This window comes from Ambystoma mexicanum, chromosome 6q (assembly GCF_040938575.1).
Source record: "Ambystoma mexicanum isolate Mex_15411 chromosome 6q, UKY_AmexF1_1, whole genome shotgun sequence".
Lineage (NCBI taxonomy): Eukaryota > Metazoa > Chordata > Amphibia > Caudata > Ambystomatidae > Ambystoma > Ambystoma mexicanum.
The window spans coordinates 302,400,486-302,427,952 of NC_090937.1; positions in this window are offsets into that span (position 1 = coordinate 302,400,486).

Consider the following 27,467-nt stretch of genomic DNA (forward strand, 5'->3'; position numbering starts at 1 on the left):
TTTTCTCTCCTATTCTCTGCTGGAGCTTATTGCTTATCTTATTTGGGTTTTCCCGTTCCGCCTCTTCTTCTACAGCCGTTCTCTATTCCTGTTCCATTTCAGTTTTTTCCCCATCACTTCGTTTGCTGTCTCCATCACTCACATTGGCGAGTCTACCAAGCCTGCTTACAATAATACATCCAACCGCTACTACCAATCCGGCCAGCAGCATCAGGACAACTGCAGGGTTTTTTTCTGCCTTCAGGCTTTTTCCCCCAGCACCACCTGCACCCAGAGCTGGAGCCGAGGTGTGGTCCAGTTTGGGATCCACCACGGCTTCTTTTCGTGGCAGAGCACAATCTCTGAAATCTAAGAAGGATTATCTGGCCCATCGACAAGGAATCGAGGAGTCAGACATTGAAGGTGAGGAGAGTTGTGTCTTGAGTGAGGAGGTGCGGATCTTGGAGTGTGGCCCCCTAATTTCCCCAGAATCAGTGCAAGACATTGAGAGTAACGCCACCCGCCTGCAGGAGGAAATGGAAACACCGGCTCCATCATATACGGACTCCTATGGGACTCCATGGGAATGGGGATTTACGGAATTCGGCCTCCGGAATTACTGGGTCACCGGGGTTGTAATGCCCCGGTGATTCCGGCAATCACAGACGTGGAATGGTATTTCGGGTCTGGCGGCAGCCTGCCAGTTTTTCCGGCACGGCTACCGGCGGACACGTAATGAGGCCCATTGTGTTTGAGATGCCAGAAAATACAACTGACACATTTCAAGGTGTAATTGATTCCCTGAATAATTATTTTGCACCATTGAGAAACATTGACTATGAGAGACATATTTTTCATACGACCACACAAGAGAAAGGCAAAAACCTGGATAATTTCGTGATGAGATTGAGAAAGCATGTGAAATATTGTGACTTCGACAGATACTCAACGGAAGAATAGCCGGGTGTGAATCTCCCGAATTTCGAAACAATTGTTACAAAAAAGCAGCATACTGGATGAAATACTACAGCTAGGGAGAGCAGATTCTGCGCTATCCCAGCAAACTGAGTCACTCAGCAACATCAAGATTACTCAATCTGCCTGATCAACAACCATATGCCCTATTCACACGTCGTTGGGAGACACGGCAGACCATAGAAAATGCTACAGATGTTGTTACAAATTCCCGCACGTTGGCCCATGCCCAGCCATAGGCCATCATTGTGATAAATGCGGAGGTGAGAACCACTTCCAATCAGACTGTAAGAACATTAAACTCTTCCAAACAGCAGAAACCAGAAGAGATTCCAGAAGGCCAGATGACCGTCGCTCAAGGCGGGAAAACCCACACCCCACCACGCGAGGATCGTCCCCCACCAGAAGGGGCAGCTCACACCGTGACCCACGGGAGCCGTCACGCAGAGATCGATGGTGGGGAGTGTCAGGATTGGCCACCAACACTCTTTGCCGTCTTTGTCATTTGGCAAAACCTGCGGTAGAACCTCTCCAACCCTCACACCACGTTCAGTACCCCGTTACACCCACAGCCGCATCAGAACTCATACAGCGTTATTACCATGGCGATTGTGGTGTCCCCTCCACAAGCGTAACGCTATTGCGTTCCGCAGGGGAGGATTCAAGCGAGGCCGTGCTCACCCGTTATAAGCACTTCCAGTTTGCTGTACTCGCTGCTTCTGATTTTGAATCAAGGCTAGTGTTGCCCACAGTTTTGCTCTTGTTCTTGACCCGTCCTGCCCGCCCTTGTCTGTATTGATTCCCCCCTGGTATTCGACCCCGGCCTGCCTCTCTGACCTGCTCCTTCTTTGTGGATTACCTTACCTCCTTTGCTCTCACGCTGCCAACTCCGGACCGTCCAACGCCTGCTTCCTCTTATCGGATCTTACCTTCATTGCTCGCACGCTGCTGACTCCGGACCGTCCAACGACCTGCTTCCTCTTATTGGATCTTACCTGCATTGTTCACACGCTACTGACCCCGGAACGTCTAACAATCTTGGATGGCAATACCTTCCTTGCTACACACGGTTGACCGTTCTCTGAGTCACATTGGGTTTGGTTTTCCTCTTCTATTACTGCCTAGAGCGAACCTACACCATCCTAAATTCCCAAAGCGCCTGGACTAGAGACTGTGATCATTGGCGCATAGGCCGCTAGGCGTCCTCGTTTCGCTGGGTGTCATGACCACAGGTTAGGTTTCCCATACTAGTCCTAAGAGATACAGGTTCATATGGAATTCATGTTGCCCTAGCTGGTTATTGATTTTAATTCCCCCATGTTAATCGTTGGTTGGAGTTTCCTTAATGGCTGCCAGGTGGTGCCTCTTAGTCAGTTAGCTAGCGGGTCTAGTTGTTTTCAGGTGCCGGCTATTTAAGCCCCGCCCATCAGGAGGCTTGCGCTTCGCGTCGTTCATCTGAGTTCAGATGGAACGCTCGCCGCGTACCTCCGTTTTCTGTCATAGCTCAAATATTCCTTGTCCATATACAATTACCGTTTGTTCCATTAGTAACTATTCCTAGATATCAGTTCCCTTCCTGTTTTTTCCAGTTTGCAGTCGCTCCGGCTCCAGTCACAGTCCGTAGTCCTGAGTCCTGTCATAGCGGTCTCCTCACCTCACAGTCTGTTGCAGTTTCTCTCACGCAAGTACTCCTAGTGATATGCGAATGCATTTGCTTCGTTTTGCTGCCTTATCAGATACTTCGAATTGTGTATAAATGTTATTAGGCTTCCTCACGCATTCCATGGTATTACGCTGTCATTAGCGGGTTCTTGCCTGGCTGTGGAGTTTGCCTTGGAAGTTTGTTTCTAGTCAGATATTTTGGTCACACTTATGTTCATATTACTCAAAGTCATAAAGTGCTTCCATGTTTCCGGCTGAGTAGTTATTTGACCCTTCTACTTAGTTACAGGGGTTTACTATTCTGTCACACATTGTTGTGAGGAAGTTGGCAAGTCGTAATAGTTCTTCACTGCTCATTTGTCTGTATTTATACACACGCATCTCACCACAGCATATTGCCCCTTTTTAGGTCAAATTAGGATAGGGTTAACCTTCCTTTTGATCATTCCTCTTCCCAGTGATAATTGCTCTCCATCACTGAGCCCATTTAGCCTCTTCCCCTTATAAAAGAAAAAAGAAACATTCTCCTGTGTCCCATCTTCAGGACTTGCGCCCCTGTATAGAACAGGATGGAGAGCTCAACAAATTAAATATCAAGGTGAGCTATTGCTGGTCCTATAGTTACAAGTCAGTTCCTCCTATTTAAAAAGAAAACTAGGGAAAATTGTTATTTTCTTCACAGAAATTCCGTGTCTAGCTCCCAGGAAAGTAGAAGTCATTTGGGGTTCCAGAAGGTTCCCGCAGAGTTCAGGTGAGCGTTACACTGGGGTAGCATCCTGGACTAGAGACTGTTCTTTCCGCCTAGGCGTCCTCTTGCCGGTGGGGCGTAGGGATAGGTTGGATGGTGTACGAGTTCCTCTGTAGTGTTTTCGCCATAGACCCACAGTGGTGAGTCCTAAAAAGCCTGATCTCATTCCCTTCTCTTGTATGGTGGATATTCAGTAATTTCTCGCATTGTCCTAGTGTTCTGTTCTTGTTCTTGGGCGATTATCTGGTTCTGAACTCAGGTTTTTCCCTTCACGGTATTGAAGTCTCCAACCCTACAGTGCCAACGGTGTCTGAACATACCAACAACGGATGCAGTGATATCCATCTTTCAGCTAATTGATCCCTTTGTAGTTTGATTAGGAATACAAAGGGGTACATTGGTAGGAAGAACTCTACAGCTATGCTTCTAGTTCTTCTACCGGATTATCACCTCAGGACCAGCAGCCTGATATAATCAGAAGCCATATATGCGAAAGATGGATGTTCAGATCTCCAACTTGAAATGGACACAGCAGAGAAAAGGATCTGAATACTCTATTGGTGTTTGGACGTGTTCAGCAAAAAGTAAAGAGAAAAGGCTACACAAGAACTGCAGTATTATCTGAAAAAAACTACAACTACCCTAAAGCCAAACAAAAATGGCTGCTGGAGTTCTCAGAAGAGCAACGAGTTCAAAAGTGATCCCGCAATCTCATCTAATAAAGCTTTAATAATCGGCGGATTGGACGACGAGTGGCAGTCCTGCAGGAGAGCAGTGCGAGTCTGTTGCTCATTTCCATTGTGTTCTGAGTTGGGGGAGGACCCTACATAATCCCCATCCACCCACGGAGCGGACTCGGAGTGGACGACAAGTGGCAGTCCTGCAGTCATGTCTGTCAGGGCTACCAGGTGTAATAGGGAAATGAGAGACACTGAGCTAAGTGACTCCTCCAGAGAAGAAGAGGAAGGTCGGCACTTGAGAAGCCTGAAAACTTGTCAGAAACTGGGCCAAAAACACCACCAAATTGCCTCCAAAGAGCAGCCTGTAGCTACTCCACACAGGTCTAATAAGGGGACTAGTGTGGAGCCTCGCAGTGCGAAAGAACCCCTTGAACTAGTCCAAATGGAAACTTATATTCAGACTTATATTCAGACGATGTGTGAAGAACCAAGATCGGCAGTCAAAATCATCAAAGACAGAAACCGCCGGCCGTCAGTTTCAATGGAAGACTCTAGCAAAGAGAGTCCACCATACAATCCACACAATTTACGTCAAACCTCACCTGCCGGGGTTTCCTCCTCGGCGAGTCTCCAGGAACTGGACCTGGCCTCGGCCGCGGCCCCTCCCTGCCTGGAACGTGTCCCGACGCCTCCCCTTGCCTGTCTGGCAGCTGCGGATCCAGCGGCAGCGCCGGTCCCCATGGCAGCGGCTATCGAAGGAGGGCCGCGGTCCATGGGAGAAGGTGAGGAGTGGTGGGCGGGGCGGGAAAAGGAGGCTGCCGAGGACGCGAAATCCGGGCCTGGTGTAGAGTCGGCGGACTCCGCTCATTTCTCCCCCCTCGGTGTGCCTGCGCTTGCAGACGCTCCCGGCCCCACGTCGGCGGCTCTCGGAGGAGGGCCTCTGTTCGTGGTTGTTGCCGAGGGGAGGAGGAGAAACAAGGAGAGCGAGGAGATTGCGAGGACGGGCGTTGGAGAGGCGGCGAGGGAGGTGGCCGCGGGCCCCCCCCCCCTTGGTGAGAGTGGGGTGGAGAGCTCCAACAGGACCCTGTTTCGCCTCAGCCTCCGCCGCCTGCCCTGCTAGCGCAGGTACAGGTAGTGGCGCTTGTCCATACAGACGCGGAGAACAACGCATAAGCTAGAGCGGCTCTAGAACAAAATTATATAAATGAAACAATTGAACAGACGGGAAACACTGTAAATATTAAGAAAAGACAGAGAACAAGGTCCATGATCATCAAGGAATACAAGAGCCGCAAAACCCTGAATAGTAAGAAGGGTTACAGAGCAACAAAGAAAATGATGCAGAAACCCAAATTAATAGAAAACCCACCCCAAACAACGCTGGGTAAAACAAACGAAAACCGGGCAAGGAGAGGAGAGGGAGGGGCACTCAAAAACTCTCTAAAAGACTATTTTCTGGCAAATGGAAGACAAAGAGCAGTAAATGGGCTACGCCACATGGAACTTTCAGACCATTAAATTTTGGAAGCACTAAACAAATGTTTACCTGTGGCCAAATTGCGAAGACTGGAGTATTATGCCAGTGAAAAACCGACCTTTAGCAAAGGCACAGTGTCAGAAGAGAGTAACGAGACATTAACTAAACCAAATGAAGAAGAGAGGGTGGAGAGGGAGATGCCGAATTTGATTTCACCCTCGAGGAGCTCACAGAAACTGTTAGAACATCAGCCAAACTTGTCACCGCCAAAAGAACGTAGCAAGAGTGAAGATAAGACAAACGCTGGCAAAAAGCCTGTAATAGTGACGGAGGCAGTAGACAATCAAAGTGAAAACAACAACTAACAGGAAAAGACTCATACAATAGACGAAATTGACGTCCTCAGTGGACCAACAATAGAAATACTCGAGGGACCCCCCCCAACCAACCCTGGATACATACTCACTATTGGGGGAAGTCGCCTCGCCCTCAGAAAGAGAAAAAGAAAAAAAAGAAGAAACTGCTGACAGAGTGCATAGAACACCAAAAAAAACATCTCAACGGGAAGAACCAAACCAAATGGAGCAGCCAAGGTCGATACAACGGGCGAGTACGTCCATGGAGAAGGCATCCCCAAAAGATATAAATGATCCAAACCAAGATACAGCCCCGAGACCTCGACATTACCTAAACCAGAATATGGGGGGCAACGACAGTTCCAGTCATTGCACAGATAGTAACAGAAATCAAAGAGTCCCATTAGAAACAGCAAGGCTGTCGCGAAGCCTATGGGCAAACAAAACAACAACGTCAACTGACTCACCAACAAGGAGAGGTTCTACACAGCAACAACCGATAAGCCCGACGGACCCTCCAAATAAAAAAAAAGAATTGATCTATTTTCTATCATGTCATCTGTAAACATACCGTTATCACCCTTCATGAAGCTATATGAAACCATTGCAGATTCATTGAAAGACCATACAAGCATCCAAGCGATGATATACAGCAAAGTCATCTTCTTAGAAGCCTATGTTATGGCTTTAGAAGCAAGGAAAACAAATAGTTTGAAAGTAAACGAGGATGCATCCGTCCCACACCAAAAAGAGAACCACCTAGACAAAGATCAAAGAGTGGTGGGAAAATCAATCGGGACCCAAACCATCGCAACTATCGATCTAACATCAACCAAATCAGTAGTCGATGTACCAAACAAGAGGGCGACGATGGAACCAGCTCTGGGCCAAACAATCACAAACTTGAAACCAAAAATACCTACACCCAGATCAAATAAAACTGGAAATCAAACTGTAGAAGGAATCCTTCAATTCTTCAAACGCCCAGCAATGCAAAATGAACCAACACAAAGGGAAGACAACGAAGTAAATCTACAACAAACACAGAACCAAAAAAAGTCGAACAAAAGAGACATCAGCTTATCACCGACAACAATTGACCTCATTGAAAACGAGGAACTGATGTATCTGAGTCAATATTTAACAGAAGAGCCCCCGACGACCCCAAAGCGGGACAGAAGTAGTGAAACACCACACCAACAAACCCATATGGAAAAGAAAAGACCAGAACCATCACAGAGAACCGAGAAAGAGACTGGTGAAAAAGCAGCGACTGACCCGAGGGCCAAAGAGAAAAACAGAAACAAAAAAGGCATTCCATCACTTGAAACAGCAAGACAGACAAGTCTAAAACGTATGATGAAAGAAACGAAAAGTGAAAGAGAAAGGGCGAGATCAAAAACCCCGGTCAAGCGGATTCCCAGACATCGAGAGACAGTTCAAAAACGAAACCACTCGAAACAGAAGGTCAGAGACAACGATAAACCAGATAAGAGGCCTGAAAATAGCAGGAGGGACCAACGAAGAAACAGAAAAAACTATAGCAACGAAACACAAATAAGACCTCGTACTAAATCCAGGAATGATCGAAGCAGAAACAACGCTAAAAATCGATCCTGTTCACCAAGAGAACTAGGGGAAAAGGTCTTTCGTTATAGGTCCAGGACGCAAAAATACAATAAAAAAACGAGAAAAGTGGATAAAGCAAAATGGCGAATCAAGCTGGCACAAGTGGAAGAAAACAGAGATGACATAATACTGAACCGCAATTCGGTGTTAAAACTCTTTAAGTATATTCAAAAGCTGAAGCACATCAAATCAGAAGATTTGCTGCTGGTAGAGCCCAGCCACGTAGACACTAAAGCAAAAACGGTGCTCTTCATAACATCAACAACGCTAAAAAATCTTCTCTTTAATAGCAAAATGGAACTAGCAGAAATGGGATACGAGTTAAAAGTGCAATCAGCAACAAGCACAGAAAACAACAAAAAGGACGTAGAAAGTAAAGAACAGAACACGCTCCAGAAAAAACAAAAAGCTAAATATCATATACATGATACATCAACAACTGCCACGAAGAAAAACCTTACAAACATCAAGGAAAGAGTAAGGGAACTGGAACCCGAAAAGAGCTCAGGGGGAAAGCGGACAGTCCTTAAAGAAAATATACACTATGAAAACTCAACAAAGACAAAAGACACAGGAAGGACCACCAGAGCCAAGAAAACGTCCCTAAAACCTGACAAAAATAAAAAAATTGAATGCGTATTGCAAAAGAAATGTGACCCAACAAAAGGGATATGGTCCTGGTTGCCAAAAGCGCTGAGGGACAAAAAGCAAATATAGCAATGCAGCAGAGACGAGCACATTTTTCAGGAAAAACATTGTACGATCCACCAGAAGAAGAAGATAAAAATGTGCTTGTGGAACACGAGAGGACACAACCATTTACTGACTACCAGCGACATGGACCTGGGGGCATATGATTTAATATGCCTCCAAGAGACCTGGCTGACTGAACCACCCTCTATGAGAGGTTTTGAACTCATTCTGGCACCAGCCAAACAAGGGCTTCTAGGAAGGCCCTCCTCGGGCCTACTGATTGCATGTAAAAACGATTGCGGGATCAAACTGGAAGAAACTTTGATCAGCAACCAAATGATATTGATAGTCAAGGCATCATGGACCCACCAGGAAATAAACAAAGCTGGTTATGGAAAATCTACTCTAATAATAGCCAACACCTATTGGAACCCAGCTAGCGTGGAGACAACCAACTATCTAGAAAACATAGAGAGTGCAATAGACGAAGCTCTGGCAGACCATCTGGCAAAATACTTCCTTATGTGCGGTGATTTAAATGCCACTTGTGCGGGTTTGGAAGAAACTGGAGAGAACCAAGGTCAAGGTTCGACAGGTAAACAACGAGGAAAACTATGGGCCAAATGGATGAAATCAAGAAACCTCCATAACTTGCACGAAGCTTTTCCTGACCCAAATCGTCTTCCATCGTGGGAAAGAAACAAATCTATGGCGACAATAGATTACATCTTTGTATCTGAACCTATTCTGGCAATAACCAAATCCTTTGATATAACACGAGTAACAGCAAGTGACCATAATCCACTGTCAACGACCTGGGAGTCAACAAGCCCCCTGAACCAATACGTTGAATTTAACGTAATTACAAACGCAAAGGGAAACCGATTAAAACTGTCAAGTGATTCTATTGTTGACATAGAAAACAGATTTAGTTCTATGCCAAACAAAATAGGCGCAAATAAAACGGATTACATTCCGCTTTTGACGAAGTACAGAAAGACGTCAACCACAAACAAGAAAGGTGGAAATCCTCCAAGACATGTGTTTGACATAATATTGGTGGAGAAACGCTGTGTTCTTTGCAAAATCCAACGCAGAGCAAAATCGTCGGGAACACTAGCAGCAGTAAAAGAAGCGGAAGTGGCAACAAAACTCTACAAGTCATGGGCAAAAGGACATAGATTGAGTCTTCACCAATGAGACGCCGAAAACATTCTAAAAATCATAAGCGGAAGAAACACAAAAAAATTTTGGAGGACTTTGAGATCCATCGATGACGTGCAAGAAAACTCCATAATAAATGAGATTGGAGAAACAACTTGGACAAAACACTTTATGGCCATGTATCAGGCACCAACTACCCAAACAGGGGCACCAATAGAGTATAACTCAGACCCATGGGCCAAAGTGGACGACCCAGGAGAGATTCGACTAAAGATCTCGGGCTTAAAAAACTCACAAGACCCTGGTCCAGATGGGATTACGAATATAGACTTAAAAACAAACCAAAAGGAGTGGACCAGCCTATTGAGCAAACTTTTTGACAGATGCACGAACCTTAAAATGATACCGCCTTCTTGGAAATCAGCTACAGTGGTACCAATTTTCAAGAAAGGAGACAAAAAGGATCCCGTAAATTACAGGCCAATTGCTCTCCTCGATGTAATGGGTAAAGTGTTCGGCTCATTGCTCCTCGACCGCTTTAAGATCTGGGCGGCAAATTCACCTTGCAACAACCCCTTCCAAACAGGATTTTTAAAAAACATGGGCACGGCTGCAAACATCGTGTTGAAAAACAGAGTACTGGAAGGTGGCACAAGAATTTGTGTCGCTTTCATTGACCTCACTCAGGCATTTGATCGGATAGACAGGGCGAGCCTTTGGTCTAAATTGGAAGCCTGGGATTGTCCGCCGGCCCTACTGAATCCGATCAAGGCCCTATACACCGACACCAACATGCACATTCGATTGGATCAAAGCGGCTTGCTGTCTTCACCAATTCCAATGGCACAAGGTGTGAAACAAGGCTGCACGCTGGCTTCCGCCCTATTTCTGGCATTTATTGGGGATATAAATGAAGAAGACTCGGAAACACGATCATTCCCTCCCAAAATTTGCAAAACTTCGATAACGAGACTCCTACACGCAGATGACCTGGTCTTACTGGACCAAACGCCAATAGGACTTCAACGGCAATTAACAAAACTACAAAAATACATGCAAAGAAACAACCTGGAAATAAATGTAAAAAAACGAAATTTCTGATATTAGAACCATCGACCAGGAAAAAAGAAAAACCGAGACTAAACCTAGAAGGAACCAAAACAGGACAAAGCGATGCAACTAGCTCTAACGACCAAAGTCAACAAACTGGCAGCCCAAGCAAGAGCTATAGATAAAAAGTTCGGCAGATACTCGTTGATCCCAGTACTTGAATTTTATAAGAAAAAGGTGATGCCAACGCTAACATATGGGGGAGACGCAATGATCAACCTACCATCAACCATCTGGTCAAAAATGGAGGCAAAATTTTGGAAGAAAGTTCTGCCAAACTCCACCCCGATCGCATCGATCCGCCAAGAGCTCAGTTTACCATCCCTCAAAAGTACAGTGACACAATCATCATTAATGTTGTACAGAAAATGTCGGATGGCGGAGACCCCGTCAATATACAACCTCATCAACCAGGAAATAGAGAGAAAGACAAGCAAACGCCTCACCAATTGGAAAGAAGAAAACATCAGAGTCTTGGAACAGATACAGGCCGACGAAGATTTACTAATGAAGAACCCAAAGAAAATTCTTATAAAACTCAGAGAATTCAACTGGATATCATCCTTGGAGACAGCCGGAAAGAACAAGCTAACTACACACCTGCCACCCAATACGAAGAAAATAAATGAGTTACAAGAATACATAAAGAAGTTTCCTTCCAGGAAGGGGAGAGACATGCTGCTAAGGGCCCGTTTAAACTTATTGCCAACAAATGAGATCTTGGCCATTCGAGGCAAGTTAGAAACTGACTTTTGCCGTTTCTGCAAATCACAAGGAAAGGAAACAATTCGTCATTTACTCCTAAAGTGTGCCGCAAACCAACATATAAGGAACCGATACTTAAGGCCAACCTTTACAGACTTCATCATTTCGGACGAAGAAATATGTTGGTTTCGTCTGATTGGAGGAGACAAAATGAAATAGCAAATAGCCACATACAAAATACTGAAAGCTGTAAGCTGGCCATCGCAGCCACACTTTTAGAGAGTCAAACTCTTTTTCTTTTTCTTTTCCCTCTGCTTCACTATGGCAAATGCACGACAAAAAGTTCTATTTTTGTAAAAATCTTTTGATTAAATACAAATAAAAATAAAAAAAATAGCACCCTGGTCAATTCCATGAAACTCATGGCAGTTGCGGACCGACATGACGGCCGCACATCCCGCCACTCAAAGGAGAATCGATGAGTCACAGGCACAGGCCTCAACCCCAGCACCGGTACCTCCTCCTGTGGCGGCCTCTAGTTCGGCCGCTCCCACTCCCCAAGGAGCCGCTCAACCATCGGTGGTTATAGCCACGCATTTCCCGCTGGCTCCCCCCGAAAGGTTTCAAGTGACCCCAAACTGTATCACACCTTTTTGAATCAGTGCCGCTTGCACTTTTTGTGTCATCCTACGGCCTTTCCTGGTACGGCCATGAAGGCAGCTTTTGTCTTATCCCATTTGGCCGATACTGCAGCTACTTGGGCTAACCCATTATTAGAGAATGGTAGCCCTCTGTTGTTTGATTGCGATGCCTTGCTGGAGGCAATGGGTCGAGTATTCGATACTCGTTACAGAACCCAAGCAACTGAATTAGAATTACTGGCAATACAACAAGGCGATTCACCCCTCTTGGATTATGTAGCCAAGTTCAATCAACTGATTGCAGAAACAGGCTGGCCTGAGGATAAGAAAGCCTCGCTGTTTTAAAAAGGTCTGTCTGACTCACTTAAACACACCTTAAGTACAGTGCCAGTGGTACCAACGGCTTTCCATGAACTTCTGGATCTTGTTTTACAGATCGATGCCCGGCGAGCAGAAAGGAAGGGGGAGAAAAGGGGTGTGATGCCTGTTCTAGTCACTCCTTCTCTTGCCTCCTCCAATGCTCCTGAACCTATGCAAATAGGTGCCGTAAAGGGACCTTTGACATCTAGCAAAAGAGAGCGGAGACGACTGAACCATCTTTGGTTCTATTGTGGGTCCGTGGAACATTTCCTAAATTCGTGCCCAAAGAAACCCAAGAAGTCGGGTCGCCATGACTCGTAGTAGATGGGGTTCCTCTACTGAGTCACACGTCTCAGGACCCCGCATCTAGTAATCCAGTCACGCTTAAGGCTTCTTTTCAACCTATGTCAGGTCCCTCTTGGATTGGGGAACTGATCCTAGATTCAGGTGCCACCGGTAACTACATCGACCTCTACTACGCTCGGGAAAATAGTGTTAGCTTTAATGCCAAAAGCCATCCTGAGGTTGTTAATGCTGTTCATGGAACAACACTCTTGTCAGGTTTGGTTACTGAACAAGCAGTACCTTTATCCTAGATCACGGATTCCGGGCATACGGAAATCGTTACTTTTGATGTTATCACTGCACCTCAGTTTCGACTCATTTTGGGTTTACCTTGGCTTAAGCGGCATAACTCAACCAATGACTGGGACAAGGGGATGGTGGGTTTTGATTCTACCTTCTGTGGTAAACATTGTCAAAGTCATCAACATCTTGTTGAAAGTCCCTGTCGTGCTCTCATTAACATTGCGCACTCGTTGGGTGCTTTGGTTGCTACATCCTTACCTCCAGAATACAATCATTATCAAGATGTCTTTGATGCGAAAGGAGTCAAAGTCTTGCCACCCCATCGACCCTATGACTGTCCTATTTATTTGGTCCCTGGGGCAAAGATACCGAGTGGTAGGGTTTACTACCTAAAAGCTAAAGAAGATGCCATCCTGAAAGTTTACATCAACAAGGGTTTTATCCGCCCATCTCGGTCCCCTGCTGTTACACATTGCCACAGATGGTCTTTGTGGGCACGTACCCGCTTGTGCAGTACTCTTCTTACAGGTAGTTCCAAGATGGATGCCCATGGGATTCCCCATACTACCTGCAGCGGTCCAGTCTTTGCATGTCTCTCCGACCTACGGCCAAGCGCTCACGTGATCCTTTATCCGGAATCGAAGCGGACGCTGCTTCGCGTCGCTACTGCTTTTGGCGCTCCGTGAGTTCGCTTCTGATACTTTCCACTTACTTATTCTAGTCCATTCTAATTGTGCCTCTCATCTCTCCTAACCCTGTTCTTTCCCCTTATCCAGATTCATCCTTCAGTCTTCCCCGGCTCATTTCTCCGTCAGACCAATCCGGCAGACCGGAGTGTTTTCCGTTCCTCCTAGACTTCCGTTAGAGTAAGTTTGGTCCCTTGAGAGCTCCCCCTTCACTTCGATTAGGATTCTCACCTGTTGATTCCTTCCAGAGTCTCTCCCGCTGCTCCACTAACCATCCAATCTCCAGTCCTGAATATTCTTCCTCCATCTTCGTTCATTCGATGGTGAGAGGATTATTTTCTGTTTCCCACTATACCATTCTACTTTCTTCCCGTCTCTTACTTTCTCCTGTTTTTTCTTCTCCCGTGTACCTAGAAGAAGCCTCCTGTGTGACTTCCTTGTTCTGCCATCGATCCGAGACGCTTCTACTTCAGCCTCCCGATCCGCACGAGTTTGGACTCGACCAGGGTTTTCTTCCCATTAGAGAGTTTCCCTGGCGGTCCTGTCCTGGGTTATCCTATCCCGGGTCGGAGAGACCAGGGCTGTCTCAGGGGAGCTTTCACTGCTGCATTGGTCCTCCCATTTGGATTCATCGATCTGTCAAGGTGAGCTTGTTGCAGACTTTGGCGGTAAAAGACTGTTTGATAACAGCTTTATTAAATTGCATACTGCAGTATTAACACCTGCAGCCTTCCTCATGTTCTTTGTACCGAAAAAGGAAGGGGATCTTCGTCCATGTATCGACTATCGTGAATTAAATGCCATCACTGTTCGGAACCAATATCCTATACCCTTGATCTCAGTTCTGTTAGATCAGCTAAGCAATTCCAAAATATTCACGAAACCCGACTTGAGGGGCGCCTACAATCCTGTTAGGATGCGCTCAGGGGATGAGTGGAAGACCGCATTTAAAACCAAATACGGTCTCTACGAATACTGCGTCATGCCTTTTGGGTTGTGTAATGCCCCTGCTACTTTTCAGCATTTCATCAATGATGTCTTTCGGGATCTCTTGGATACCTACGTGGTGGTGTATCTAGATGACATCCTCATTTATTCTCCATCATACTCAACCCACGTAGAACACATGTCCACGGTTCTTCAAAGACTTTGTGACAATCACTTATACGCCAAACTTGAGAAATGCGTGTTCCATGTCACTTCTGTTGAGTTTTTGGGATATGATATCACAGATAAAAGTATCCAAATGAGTGACACCTAGGTCAAAGCAGTCCAGGACTGGCCGACGCCTACGAGTCTTAAACAGTTGCAATCATTCCTGGGTTTCGCCAGCTATTATCGGCGCTTCACCAAGTCCTTTTCGAGCATAGTTGCCGAGCTCACATCTTTGACCAGTTCAAAACGTTTGTTTTGTTGGAATGCTACTGCTCAGAAAGCTTTCGAAAGTCTCAGGTCTTCTTTTACCACTGCCCCGGTATTGATGCATCATAATCCAGACCTACCTTTTGTGGTAGAGGCGGACGCCTCGAATATCGCAGTAGGCGCTATCCTTTCTCAGCAGTGTAAAGACAACGGGGAACTACATCCAGTAGCTTTTCATTCTAGGAAACTCACTACCTATGAGTCACACTACACTATCACAGAAAAGGAGCCATTGCCCATTCGGGACGCCTTCCTCGCATGGCGCCACCACCTCCTAGGGATTGCTGTGCCGGTTCAGGTATATACAGATCACCGAAACCTTGTGGCATTACAGTCGGTGGAATGTACCACAGCTAGACATGCTCGTTGGCATGAGTTTTTCTCAATGTTCAACTTTCATGTAACCTATAGGCCTGGCGCACGGCACTCTAAGGCTGATGCTCTCTCCGGGATGCATAATGTCTCTCCGCCTCCCGTGGAAGAACGCAAAGTTCTTCTTCCTGCTCAGGTGGTTTGTGCCTGTGGAATTCACTCCCCTTGACATTCTGCCTTACTAAAATGGGTTAAGGACAATCCACAAATCATTCACAAATTGAATTTAACCTTGCTGCATGGCCTTCCTTACCATTATGGAATGGTTTACCTTCCTGACACAGACATTCACGCTATAGCTATGCATTGGTGTCATGATACTAAATTCTCAGCTCATCCTGGAGCTCGGAAAACCTTGGAGCTACTACGCCATTGGTCGTGGTGGCCTCAGATGTCTAAATACGTCTTGAAATATGTTGCTTCATGTGCTATATGCGCTCAGTGCAAGGTAGTTCCAACGAAACCTATGGGTTTGTTACACCCATTGCCGGTTCCTAAAGAACCCTGGACCATGATCTCGATGGATTTCATAGTTGAGCTGCCTTGTGACCATGGTTATGATACGATTTGGGTCGTTATTGATTATTTCACTAAACTGGCCCTATTCGTTCCTTGCAAAGGGATGCCTACGGCACCTGCTTTGGCCAAACTTTTCCTGCATCATGTTTTCCGTTTTTCGGCCTTGCTCATAGTATTGTTTCGGATCGTGGATCCCAATTTACGTCTCGTTTTTGGCGTGCCCTGACCACATCCTTGGGCATCAAAGATCGTTTCTCCTCCGCTTACCATCCAGAGACGGATGGTCAAACAGAAAGGCTAAACGCCACACTGGAACAATACTTGAGGTGTCTCACTGTGCAATACCAAGACTCATGGTTGTCCTTGCTAGATATGGCTGAGTTCGCTTACAATAACTCGCTCCATGCATCTACAGGAACCTCTCCCTTTTTCGCTATGTACTGCCGGCATCCAAGCACACTTCCCACACCACCAAACCTGTCGGTCTCCAGCCCTGCTGCGAATGCGTGTTTGCATGATCTAAACAAGACTTGAGATAAAGTATTTTCTCAGCTACATAAAGCCAAGTTGCAGCACAAAATACAGGCGGACTCCTATAGGGCTCCTGCACCCACTTACAAGGTGGGTTCCTGGGTTTGGTTGGCAACACAGAATTTACATATTCCGGGCCAACGTTTCCTTCTGCCACATTTTGTTGGCCCTTATCGGGTTACGGCTATTATCAACCCAGTAGCAGTATGTTTGAAATTACCGGACAATTGGCACACCCATCCGGTCTTTCATGTTTCTCTACTGAAACCCTGTCTTTCCTTTACAAGGCTGCCCTCCCGTCCTTCCCCGCTCAACGTGCAAGGTGCTGATGAGTACGAAGTTAGTCGCATCCTGGATACTAAGGTTAAGAGGGGGGGGCCTGTGGATCAAACATGGGAACCTGCAAACAACATCCATGCTCCTCTCTTGGTTTCTGATTTTTGGTCCCGGAGTGGTAGGCATTCTTTGAGGTGGAGAACTGTCAGGATTAGCCACCAACACTCTTTGCCGTCTTTGTCATTTGGCAAAACCTCCTGTAGAACCTCTCCAACCCTCACACCATGTTCAGGACCCTGTTACACCCACAGCCGCATCAGAACTCATACAGCGTTGTTACCATGGCGATTGTGGCGGCCCCTCTATCATGTTCCGCAGCGGAGGAGTCAAGCGAGGCCGTGCTCACCCATTATAAACACTTCTGGGTTGCCGCACTCGCTGCTTCTGATTTTGAATCAAGGCTAGTGTTGCCCACAGTTTTGCTCTTGTTCTTGACCCGTCCTGCCCTCCCTTGTCTGTATTGCTTCCCCTTGGTATTCGACCTCAGCCTGCCTCTCTGGCCTGCTCCTTCTTTGCGGATTACCTTACCTCCTTTGCTCGCAAGCTGCCAACTCCGGACCGTCCAACGACCTGCTTCCTCTTATCGGATCTTACCTGCATTGTTCACATGCTACTCACCCCGGAATGTCTAACAATCTTGGATTGCAATACCTTCCTTGCTACACACGGTTAACCGTTCTCCGAGTCCCATGGGTCTGATTTTCCTCTTCCATTACTCCCTAGAGCGAACCTACACCATCCTCAATTCCCAAAGCGCCTGGACTAGAGACTTTGATCATTGGCGCATAGGCCGCTAGGCGTCCTCGTTTCACCGGGGTAGCATCCTGGACTAGAGACTGTTCTTTCCGCCTAGGCGTCCCCTTGCCGGCGGGGTGTAGGGCTAGGTTGGATGGTGTACGAGTTCCTCTGTAGTGTTTTCGCCATAGACCCACAGTGGTAAATCCTAAAAAACCTGATCTCATTCCCTTCTCTTGTATGTTGGATATTCAGTAATTTCTCGCATTGTCCTGGTGTTCTGTTCTTGTTCTTGTTCTTGGGAGATTATCTTGTTCTGAACTCAGGTTTTTCCCTTCTACAGTCAACGGTATTGAAGTCTCCAACCCTACAGTGCCAACGGTGTCTGAACATTCCAACATGGGATGCAGTGAGATCCATCTTTCGGCTAATTGATCCCTTTGTAGTTTGATTAGAAATACAAAGGGGTACATTGGTAAGAAGAACTCTACAGCTACACTTCTAGTTCTTCTACTGGATTATCACCTCAGGACCAGCAGCCTGATAGGGAGAAACAAAAGATCACTCTGCTACAAGAACAGGCAAGACTCACAACGGCGGCCGCCGCAACAGAAAATCAGATACCTGGAGGAATCCCCATGACGTCGGCGAGAATTGCACTCATCCTCATCCAGCGGAGACAGAAAAGAGAGTATACGTCCATGCCATCGGCAACAGCATTGGCGCATTGCCGCAGAATATAGCCCGACATTATTACTACAGTTGAACGGCCAGAGCCGCGAATTCCTGATTGACACTGGAGCCAAGGTAACCGTGATCAACGAGGACACATATAAATCGCTAGCCATAAAGAAGGAATTGCGCAAGGCAGACACCCAAATATACCCATACGGGTCAAACACACCTCTTACCTGCCAAGGTATGTTTACAGCCACATGTCAATATAAGGACAAAAGCCTAAAAGTCAAAATCTACATCATAAAAGGAGAAGTACCAGGGGGAAGCATCCTTAGCTTCAGATCAGCCATTCAAATGGGCCTCATACATGTCAAGTACCAGATCATGTCGGCTTATACCACCAGCCCAAAGGAAATTAGTCAGTAAAAGTTCCCGACACTGCTTAAAGGTCTGGGGAAACTCAAAGACAAACAGATCAAACTACACATAAATAAATATGCAGATACAGCCGTTTGCGCAGCACTACAGGGGCATCCCCCTAAACATCCAGAGGCATGTGGAAAATGAAATACAGTCCCTGTTAGAACAGGACATAATTGAACCTGCGTCAGGACCTACACCGCGGGTGTCCCTTATCGTGCCAGTCCCTAAAAAGGAGAAGAACGCCAGCACCCACATCTGCCTAGACATGAGGGCTCCAAATGTAGCCATAGAAAGAGAACGTCATCTTGCGCACAGGATGACGGACATGATGCATCTGTTATATGGGGCAAAAGTATTCTCAAAATTGGACTTAAATAAGGGCTATCATCAACTTGAACTGCACCCATCATCCAGATACGTCCCCACCTTTTCAGCGCCCCTGGGACTATTCAGGTATAAAAGGCTCAGCTTCGGAGTGTCATCAGCGGCTGAAATATTCCAAAATGAAATCCATCAAGTCATCAAGCATATTCCAAATTGCCTAAATTATAGTGATGGCATTTTAATTTTCGGCACCATGCAAAAAATACATGATGACACCCTAAGGAGAGTGTGCATGGCCCTTGAAGACACTCACCTCGCGCTCAACCCCGACAAATGTGAGCTCAGCAAGTCGACGCTAAAATTTTTCGGGCATATATTTTCAAGCAATGGTCTACAACCGGACCCCGAGAAGCAAGCACTGGTGGAAGCTCCCACCCCCACCTCTGTGTCCGCAGTACGGTCATTCCTGGGAATGGTGAGCTATTGTACGCGTTATATTCAAGATTCTGCATCGGTAAGCACGCCACTTCGCCTACTCACGGTAAAACACCAAGAATTCTACTCGTCAAATGAATGGGAGGAAGCTTTCCAAGAGATAACAAAATGCATTGCCTCAGCGTCCTGTATAGCCTACTATACCCAGACCTCAACACAGAGTTAACGGTAGACGCCAGTCCAGTTGGATTAGGGGCGATACTAGCATAATCAAAGCCAGGAGCAGCGCCCGACTCCCCGAGGCGCATCGTAGCATACGCAAGTCGCAGCTTCTCCGCAACCGAATGTGCCTATTCACAACCAGAGAAAGAAAGCTTAGCAGTTGTGTGGGCGTGTGAACACTACCATCTGTTCCTATATGGACGCCCGTTCACTATCATTACTGATCACCAGGGTTCCTAGTGATTGCATCGACAGTCAAAGCATTGACAAACCATAGCATTGACAACAAAGCATCTAAAAAAACATCTAATGCATTAAAAAATATATATGTATGGGGGTTCCCCTCAAACTCCCTTTTTAATGGTTTAAAACACATTTTTACTAAACTAAAACCTTTAACATTGAAAAAAATGCATTTGATGTTTTTTTTCAATGTTTTTTTCCCGATGGTATGGTTTGTCGATGCTTTGTTTTAGATGCAATGGCCGGATCCCATCACCATGCTGTCATCACAATATATGGCAAACTGACAGCCAAGATGCCACCACGCATTACAAGGTGGGCACTCAGGCTGCAGGAGTATTCCTTCAAAATTATACACCACCCAGGGAAGGACAACCTGCTTCCAGCTCATGATGAACCCAGTCCATCAAAGCAAATCAATACATACATTATTTAATAAGCAACACACTCCCCAAATCCATCACAAATGCTCAATTGATGGAAGCTCTGAAGACAGACCACCTGCTTCAAAGAGTACAAGAATGCCTAAGGTCGGGCCAGTGGCACGTCAAACTTGACCATAGACAACTACTGTCTTCAGCTGAAGAGAGACACTTCCACACCTTCAAACTCATTAAACACACTTTGTCCACGTCTCCAGAAGAGCTCTTGCTAAAAGAGAACAGGATTGTCATCCCCGCCAGCCTACAAGAGCAAGTGCTTGCTTTGGCACAATCGGGACACAGAGAAATCGTGTCAACAAAACGACAACTGAGAACCAGTGTGGTTTCCTCATATGGACAATAAAGTAGAACAGCTACTAGGCAAATGCATTGCATGCAAGTCGATTGCCCCACGCACTTTTCCAGAGCCTCTCAAAATGTCGACGATCCCGCTGCAAGTATGGGATGAGGTTGCCATTGACATGTTCGGCCCGCTGGCAAATGGAAAGTACGTGCTGGTAATCATAGACGAAATGTCCAGATTCCCGGAGATGCACCTCATTCCCTCCACCAGTGCTCAAGCAGTAATACCAGCCCTAGACAAGACTTTTGCAGACTACGGGATTCCTTCCAAAGTAAAATCAGACAACGGCCCACCTTTCAGCGGACATGACTTTGCCATGTTTGCAGAACACCTTGGTTTCATCATCGCAAGATTACCCTGCTGTGGCCGCAGGCCAATGGGACGGTGGAGAGATTCATGGGTCATTTAAAACGGTCTCTCCAAATCTGTTCAGTCACTAACGGATTGTTCATGCAAGCCATATGCACTCTGCTAAGGGATTATAGAAATTCTCCACACAGCTTGACAGGAGAGTGTCGCTCGGCACTAATGTTTGGACGAGTGATAAGAACCACACTGCCACAAAATCCAAGTGCCTCGCTCCCCAACACGTGTGTTGACACCGCAAGAACAAAAGACAAAGAGAGCAAGACACGGATGAAAGAACATGCCGACCTAAGGAGGAAAGCAAGACCCTGCCACATCCAGATAAGAGACCAAGTGCTGGTAACACAGATTCAAGATGCCAAAGACGTCCCTGCAATTAGTCCCGAACCCATGACTGTGGCACACATACAAGGGTCCATGATAACGGCGGCCAGCCCGAAGGGCACCATCACAAGGAACTCATCCTTCTTCCGCACTTTCAAAGGTGACAGTACTCATGCAAACAACAGCCCCGACAAGGAAGAGGACTCCTCCGATTTATACTCTGAATACAGAGTAGAAGACAGAGATGCTGATGACAATGCCAGTGACTGCATTACAAATTGCACTCCACCAAGATGCAGCACCTCGCAAAGAGTGGTGCGTAAACCCTCAAGGTGGATAGAAGAAATGAACTAATGGACCCCACGTTTTTGTGTTAAGTAAAGGGGAGATGTAATGTCCTGTTTCTACTGTTAATAGAAAGGGGCTGTGTCTCCTTTCCATTGTTATGTTTCTGGATACAACCAACGTGTTTGGAAGTAGGCAGGGTTTCCGCCTGAGCGCCAGTTCACACTTGATTGAATAAAGGGTCGGAAGCTGAATTGCCAAGGCTCTGTGTTTTATTGTCTCCCGTTTCATTACTGTGCCATTTAGCATTGCTTGTTGAAATATAACAATCAGCAGGGTGCCTTTCATCCGAGCCGGGGAACCTTTAGTTGGCCCGTCACCCATACACCGGGTTGGGCCTGCAATAAAGGGAGGCCAAAGGTCTTCACACATCTCTTTATTGCATAGAACTAACTACTTCCTTTCAGTCCCCTCACTTCCCTTCTGCCCGCCCCGCACCCCAACTACCCCTCCCACATAACGAGGCTAACAGGCCTCATAGCAACGTTACGCCTCCCCTCTTCTTGAATGCAATGGAGGCTCACTTCCTTTCTTATATGAGTCTCGAGGGCTTTATCTCGACCCTCACAGGGCGTCCTGACGGCTGACATTTGGACTCCTCCGGAGCGAGGGTTGTCTGGAGCATACATGCCAACATTCCAACCCACCTGGGAGGGAGATTTTATCAGAAAAATCGGGAGACAAAAATGTTGCCATAGGAATGCATTGGGCAAAGATGTATTGAAGGCGGAAGAACGTGAAAAATAGCAATAAATCACGCCTAATTCAGAAGGGTTGGCATGTATGGTCTGGAGTCCTCCGTCACGTCCCATTCCTCCTCTGATGCCTTTTTTTACCCGTAGATATAACTCATCAGATTCTTCTAGCGTCTCTTCTTTTGTGTCCCTGTCTCGGACCATTTCATCTCTTGTTTTCTTGAAGTGGGACACGTTGCGCGTGATGGACCACCCCTCACCATCACTTGCTGTGATCATGGTTCTATTTTGGTGAGACACAGAGAGTGTCTTGGGGCGAACATGGAGTCCGCCTTCCTCTGTTTCACCTGCTTTACCGGGGCACAGTTGTCATGCGCCTATCCCCATGGCGCCTGTGGCCTCAGGTAAGATTGGGCGGCCATTAGAACATTCCACCACATTTCGTTCTAATCCATCGCAGCAGTCTAGATGTTCTCGCAATGGCCAGGTTAGACCCATCGGCTGTTGGTTGTTTGCACAAGTTTTCCTTCTGTTCCTTGTTGGAATACCCTCCTCTATCTCAACCGGGCTCTCGCCGCGGTTCCTTGGCTCTCTTGCCTGGGTCTCTCCTCACCCTCTCTCTTGCCTTTTTGTGCTCCAGCGCTGTCTGTATCTTGGTGCTCATGGCCGCTTCCTCTCTGGCGACGGTTCTGTGTTCTCCGCTTACCTCTGCTCCCGCTTGGTTCCGGAGGGTCGCCTCCTTCCCCTGCTGTCCTGGTTCACTCTCCTAAACTTCCCTGTTGATTTGGGTTTCTTCCCATCTATTGTTACACACCTTCGCGGCCAGTGTGTACTATTGGAGCCTACCTTCCTTCAGAGCATTCTTGGACGGCGCAAGCTACTGAAGATGTAGCAGGATCCACATATTTAATTTTTTTTTTCTGCCGTAGTGTGGCTTTTTCCCCTTCTGCCGATCCCGGAAGAGGAGTCACAGGTTTGCACTTTGAAAGGCTTTCACTGTGGCTTCCTCCCGGGGTAGGCCCTTTCTTCATAAAAAAAAAGAAAGACTACGGATCTCAGCGTCCACTGGCCAAGAGCAGTCCTGACACCAGTATCTCAGGTTTAGGTCGATTTTACCGCAAACAAATGGTCGTAATGACCAAAAGTTCTAAGAATGTTACCACCAAAGGTTCGAACACCAAAAGTTCGAACCTCTGGTGGTAGCATTGCAGGTAAGTATAATTTTTGAAAAAGACTGCGGGGACTGCAGGGGTGTCCCCCGCAACACCCCGCTCACTATACTGTGTGGTATAGTAAGCGGGTTGTTGCGAGGGAAACCCCCGCAGCACAACTGTAAAAAAAGAAAAAATGAGAAAAACAAGGGCCACGGGGGTGTCGCCTGCAACACTCTGCTCACTATACTTCACAGTATAGTGAGCGGCGGTTGCGGGGGACACCCACTGCAGCCCCTGTAGTACGTGTGTTCGCATGAGAAAGGTGCAAACATTTGGTAGCTCCCACCTTTCTCATGCGAACGTTCCGACCGCGGCCAAATCAGCTGCGGTCGGATCACTCGGATTCGTATCTCAGGTGAGGAGGAAGAGAGTTGGGATTCTGGGGAGGAAGTGGGCAAGATAATTGACAGTTTGCAATGCCTGGGACCAGTTATGGCAACAGCCAAACAGATACAGGAGTTACTCTCTGCAGTTCAGGGCCTGTCTCTGGAGGTACAAAATCTAAAGGCAGAAAATACTGTGCTACGCCAATTAGTCACTGCTCGTGACCCTCATCACACAGAATTGCCTCCCATGGCCCTTCCAACAGGGAAGTAGGACGAAACTCCTAAAAAGGCTAAAAGAATTCCTGGACGCCTGCATGATACACTTTACATTTCGGGCAAACACCTTAACTTCGGATCATGCAAGAATAGGATCCATGATTTCAAATATGACGGGCAACGCATTAGCCTGGAAGGAACAGCTCAGTGGAACTTCCACTGAGCTTCGGAGACGCCTGTTGGTGTAGTAAATACTACTTCAATTGTATTGCAGTTAAGCTTTCAAACGTTGTTTAGTGGCACTTTGTTAGTAGTCAATCTACCATAGATCGACGCGTGTTGTTTGGTTATATTTCAATCATTTATCCATCGTTATTTTCAAATTTCTCTTTATTGTCATCATAATGGCAGAAGCCCTTGCCGATGCATTTCGGACTGTGTCCTTCGTCTGGGCGAGTTTCTAAAAAACATTAACAACTTGGGGTTAACTACACCTCAGATACAATCAACTTAAACCAAACAAAGCAATTTGTATTTTATCCACATCCATTTGTATACTTGTGCAATTATACATGCCACTGAAATAACACATACCTGTCAATTTAATGTATGCTTTTCTCTTTAGTTCAATATCTTCAACTCACAATCTGTGATGTCTACGGGCGATTCTTGTTTAGAACTACATGGTATTGGTACATTCCCAGAAAGTCTGCAAAAAATCAACAGTGCTACGCTTTATATGAACTTGAATTATGTACCCTAATCCCAAAGAGATTGCTTGCGTTGTATTTAACAGTATATTGTGGGAGACCACAAGCATCAATAAATGTACTGTCTTACCTCATCCGGCCGCCGGTGAGGAATGCTCTGTGTCTAATACTATAAAGACATCACAAGGCGGTATGTTGCATGTGGCTAGTCCCCTCTGAACGAAGGACACGTGTATAAATTAGTAGGCTAACAGGTATTTCTAAAAATACATATCCTCATGCAAGCCTTATGTGCGCCCTTACCTGTTCTCACCAGCTAAAGTGGTCGTCTCGAGGGTCTGCAGTGTTGTGGTGTCCGGGGCAACAGCAGTTTCCCCTGGCAACAGAACGCTGCGCACTGCGAGTTGGAGTTAAAATACTACATCATCACGTCGGAACACGTAGTCAACGGGTGCTTGGGAAATGTAGTATATTGAAGCCGATATCAGTGTATAAGTCATTTCGAATTCTACCAAAGAGTCGAGTAGACTGACGTGCCGAGATCTTAATAATTGTTGCTCCTTAACTATTGTGGGGCATAATAACTTGTTGATGATGTAAAATGGTATAGTTACACAAGCTGATGTACTGTTCCAAGTATGGAACAATGCGATCTATACGTGTGATACAAGAAAATGTGTAGGTTGCTGATTAACGTGTGATGAAGTTCCATAATGTGAGCTTGACCTGCTGATGAGGTATTTAATAACTGACATAATGATAAAAAACAAAGCTGTTGCTGGGAAGCAGCTGAAAAAACGTCCCCATACATATATGTGAATTGCTGTGTACATATAGTGCATACTATTGTTGTAGCATAGCATGATTGCTTATTATCACATATTTTTTCTTACTTTGCATGTGAAATACTTTATACATATTGTGCGTACCGTCATTCTGGCATGGCATACTTATTCATTGACACTTGTTATTTCTTGTATCACATAGTGGCTCATATGAACGCATTAGCCTGGGCCACCCCGTTGGTCACCAGTTCTAGCCCCATTTTGCAAGACTTCAGAACCTTCCTGACACAACTCAAGCAAGCTTTCGAGAGACCAGAACTGACATACTCGGCTTGTGAAGAGCTACTGGATGTTCGCCAAGGGTCGACGGACATGCTGTCATATATCACCACATTTAAGAGGCTATTCTCCGAGGCGGGATGGCCCAAGCAATCACAGTATGTTATCTTCAGTCGCGGCCTGAAAGAGGAGATAAAGATGAATTTGCCCAGTCTCCTCGCCCGCCTACTTTCACTGACCTATTCTCCGCTTCTCTACAGATAGAGTTTCGTCTGCAAGAAAGACAGACAGAAAGAAGGCATTTTTCGGAACCCCACTCCCTTGCGTGATCTCCTTCCTCCTGCTTCCTCCTCATCTCAATGGATGGCCCGAGAAGAACCGAGAAGAACCGATGCAGATCGGCACAGTCCATCCTTCTTTAACACCAGAAGAACGAAGACGCTGAAGGGAAAAAGGACTCTGCACATACTGTGGCCCCTACGGAGACCTACTGCGGAACTGTCTAGAAGTTCCCTCTAGATGTCTGGGAAACGAGAGACCTCTGTCCTAGAAGGGACGGGCCACAGAGGGTTCTCATCTAGTCCCTATGTTTCCCTCTCCATCAACCCAAATGACATCAAGGAGGACTCCAGATTGATGGTGGTAGCCATTCAATTTCACCTGGATAAACGCACAATCGATTCCGTAGCTCTCCTGGAATGTGGAGCAGCCAGCAATTTTGTAGACACTGTGTGGGCGAACAAGGTGGGTCTACGAAACTCGAACTTAAGGAGGGACAAAAGGTCGAAGGAGTTGACGGTAGCCCACTTAGCTCTGGCTCGATTACCCAAACCACTGAAGATCTGCAGGTTGCCATCAAACAACATCTGGAAACCCTCAGATTTGACATCATCAGAGCGGCCCACTTTCCGGTTATCTTGGGAATCACCTGGCTCCGAAAACATAATTCTCGGATTGATTGGGCCCAAAATGAGTTGGAATTTGACTCTCCATTCTGCAAGCAACATTGTCTTCCAGGGGTTACGTACCACATGGTGCACACTATACCTTCAGTTCCAGACACCGCTGTGGGGGTTCGCTCCATTCCTTTCGACCTATCGGCTTACGAAGCAGTGTTCACGGACAAAGCTCCGCTGGACTTACCAGCCCATAGACTGGAAGATTGCGCTATTGACCTGGTACCTAACGCATTGGTTTCTTTGGCATGATGTTCTCCTTGTCGCAGCTCGAGAAGAAAGCCCTTCGGTCCTACCTGGATAATAACTTGTACCACGGTCTCATCCAGCCTGGATAATAACTTGTACAACAGTCTCATCCGGCCTTCTATGTGCCCTGCGGGAGCCCTCCTCTTTTTTTATTCCGAAGAGAGATTCGCCTGAACTAAGGCCCTATATTGACTACAGAGGGATGAGTGAAGTTACGACCAGAGACCGATACCCGATGCCGCTCAACACCGACATCATTGAGGCAGTTCAAAGGACCAAGATATTCTCTAAGCTAGACTTCCGCAGTGCCTACCACCGGCTAAGAATACATTCCGGAGACAAATGGAAAACGGCCTTCAGAACACCATTTTGGGCTGTTTGAGTACTGCGTTAAGCCGTTTGGCCTTGTCAATGCACATGCCGTTTTTCAACGGTTCATGGACCGCATATTCTCGGACTTGATGTACCTCTCAGTTATAGTATACTTGGATGACATTTTGGTGTTCTCCCGCACCATCCAGGA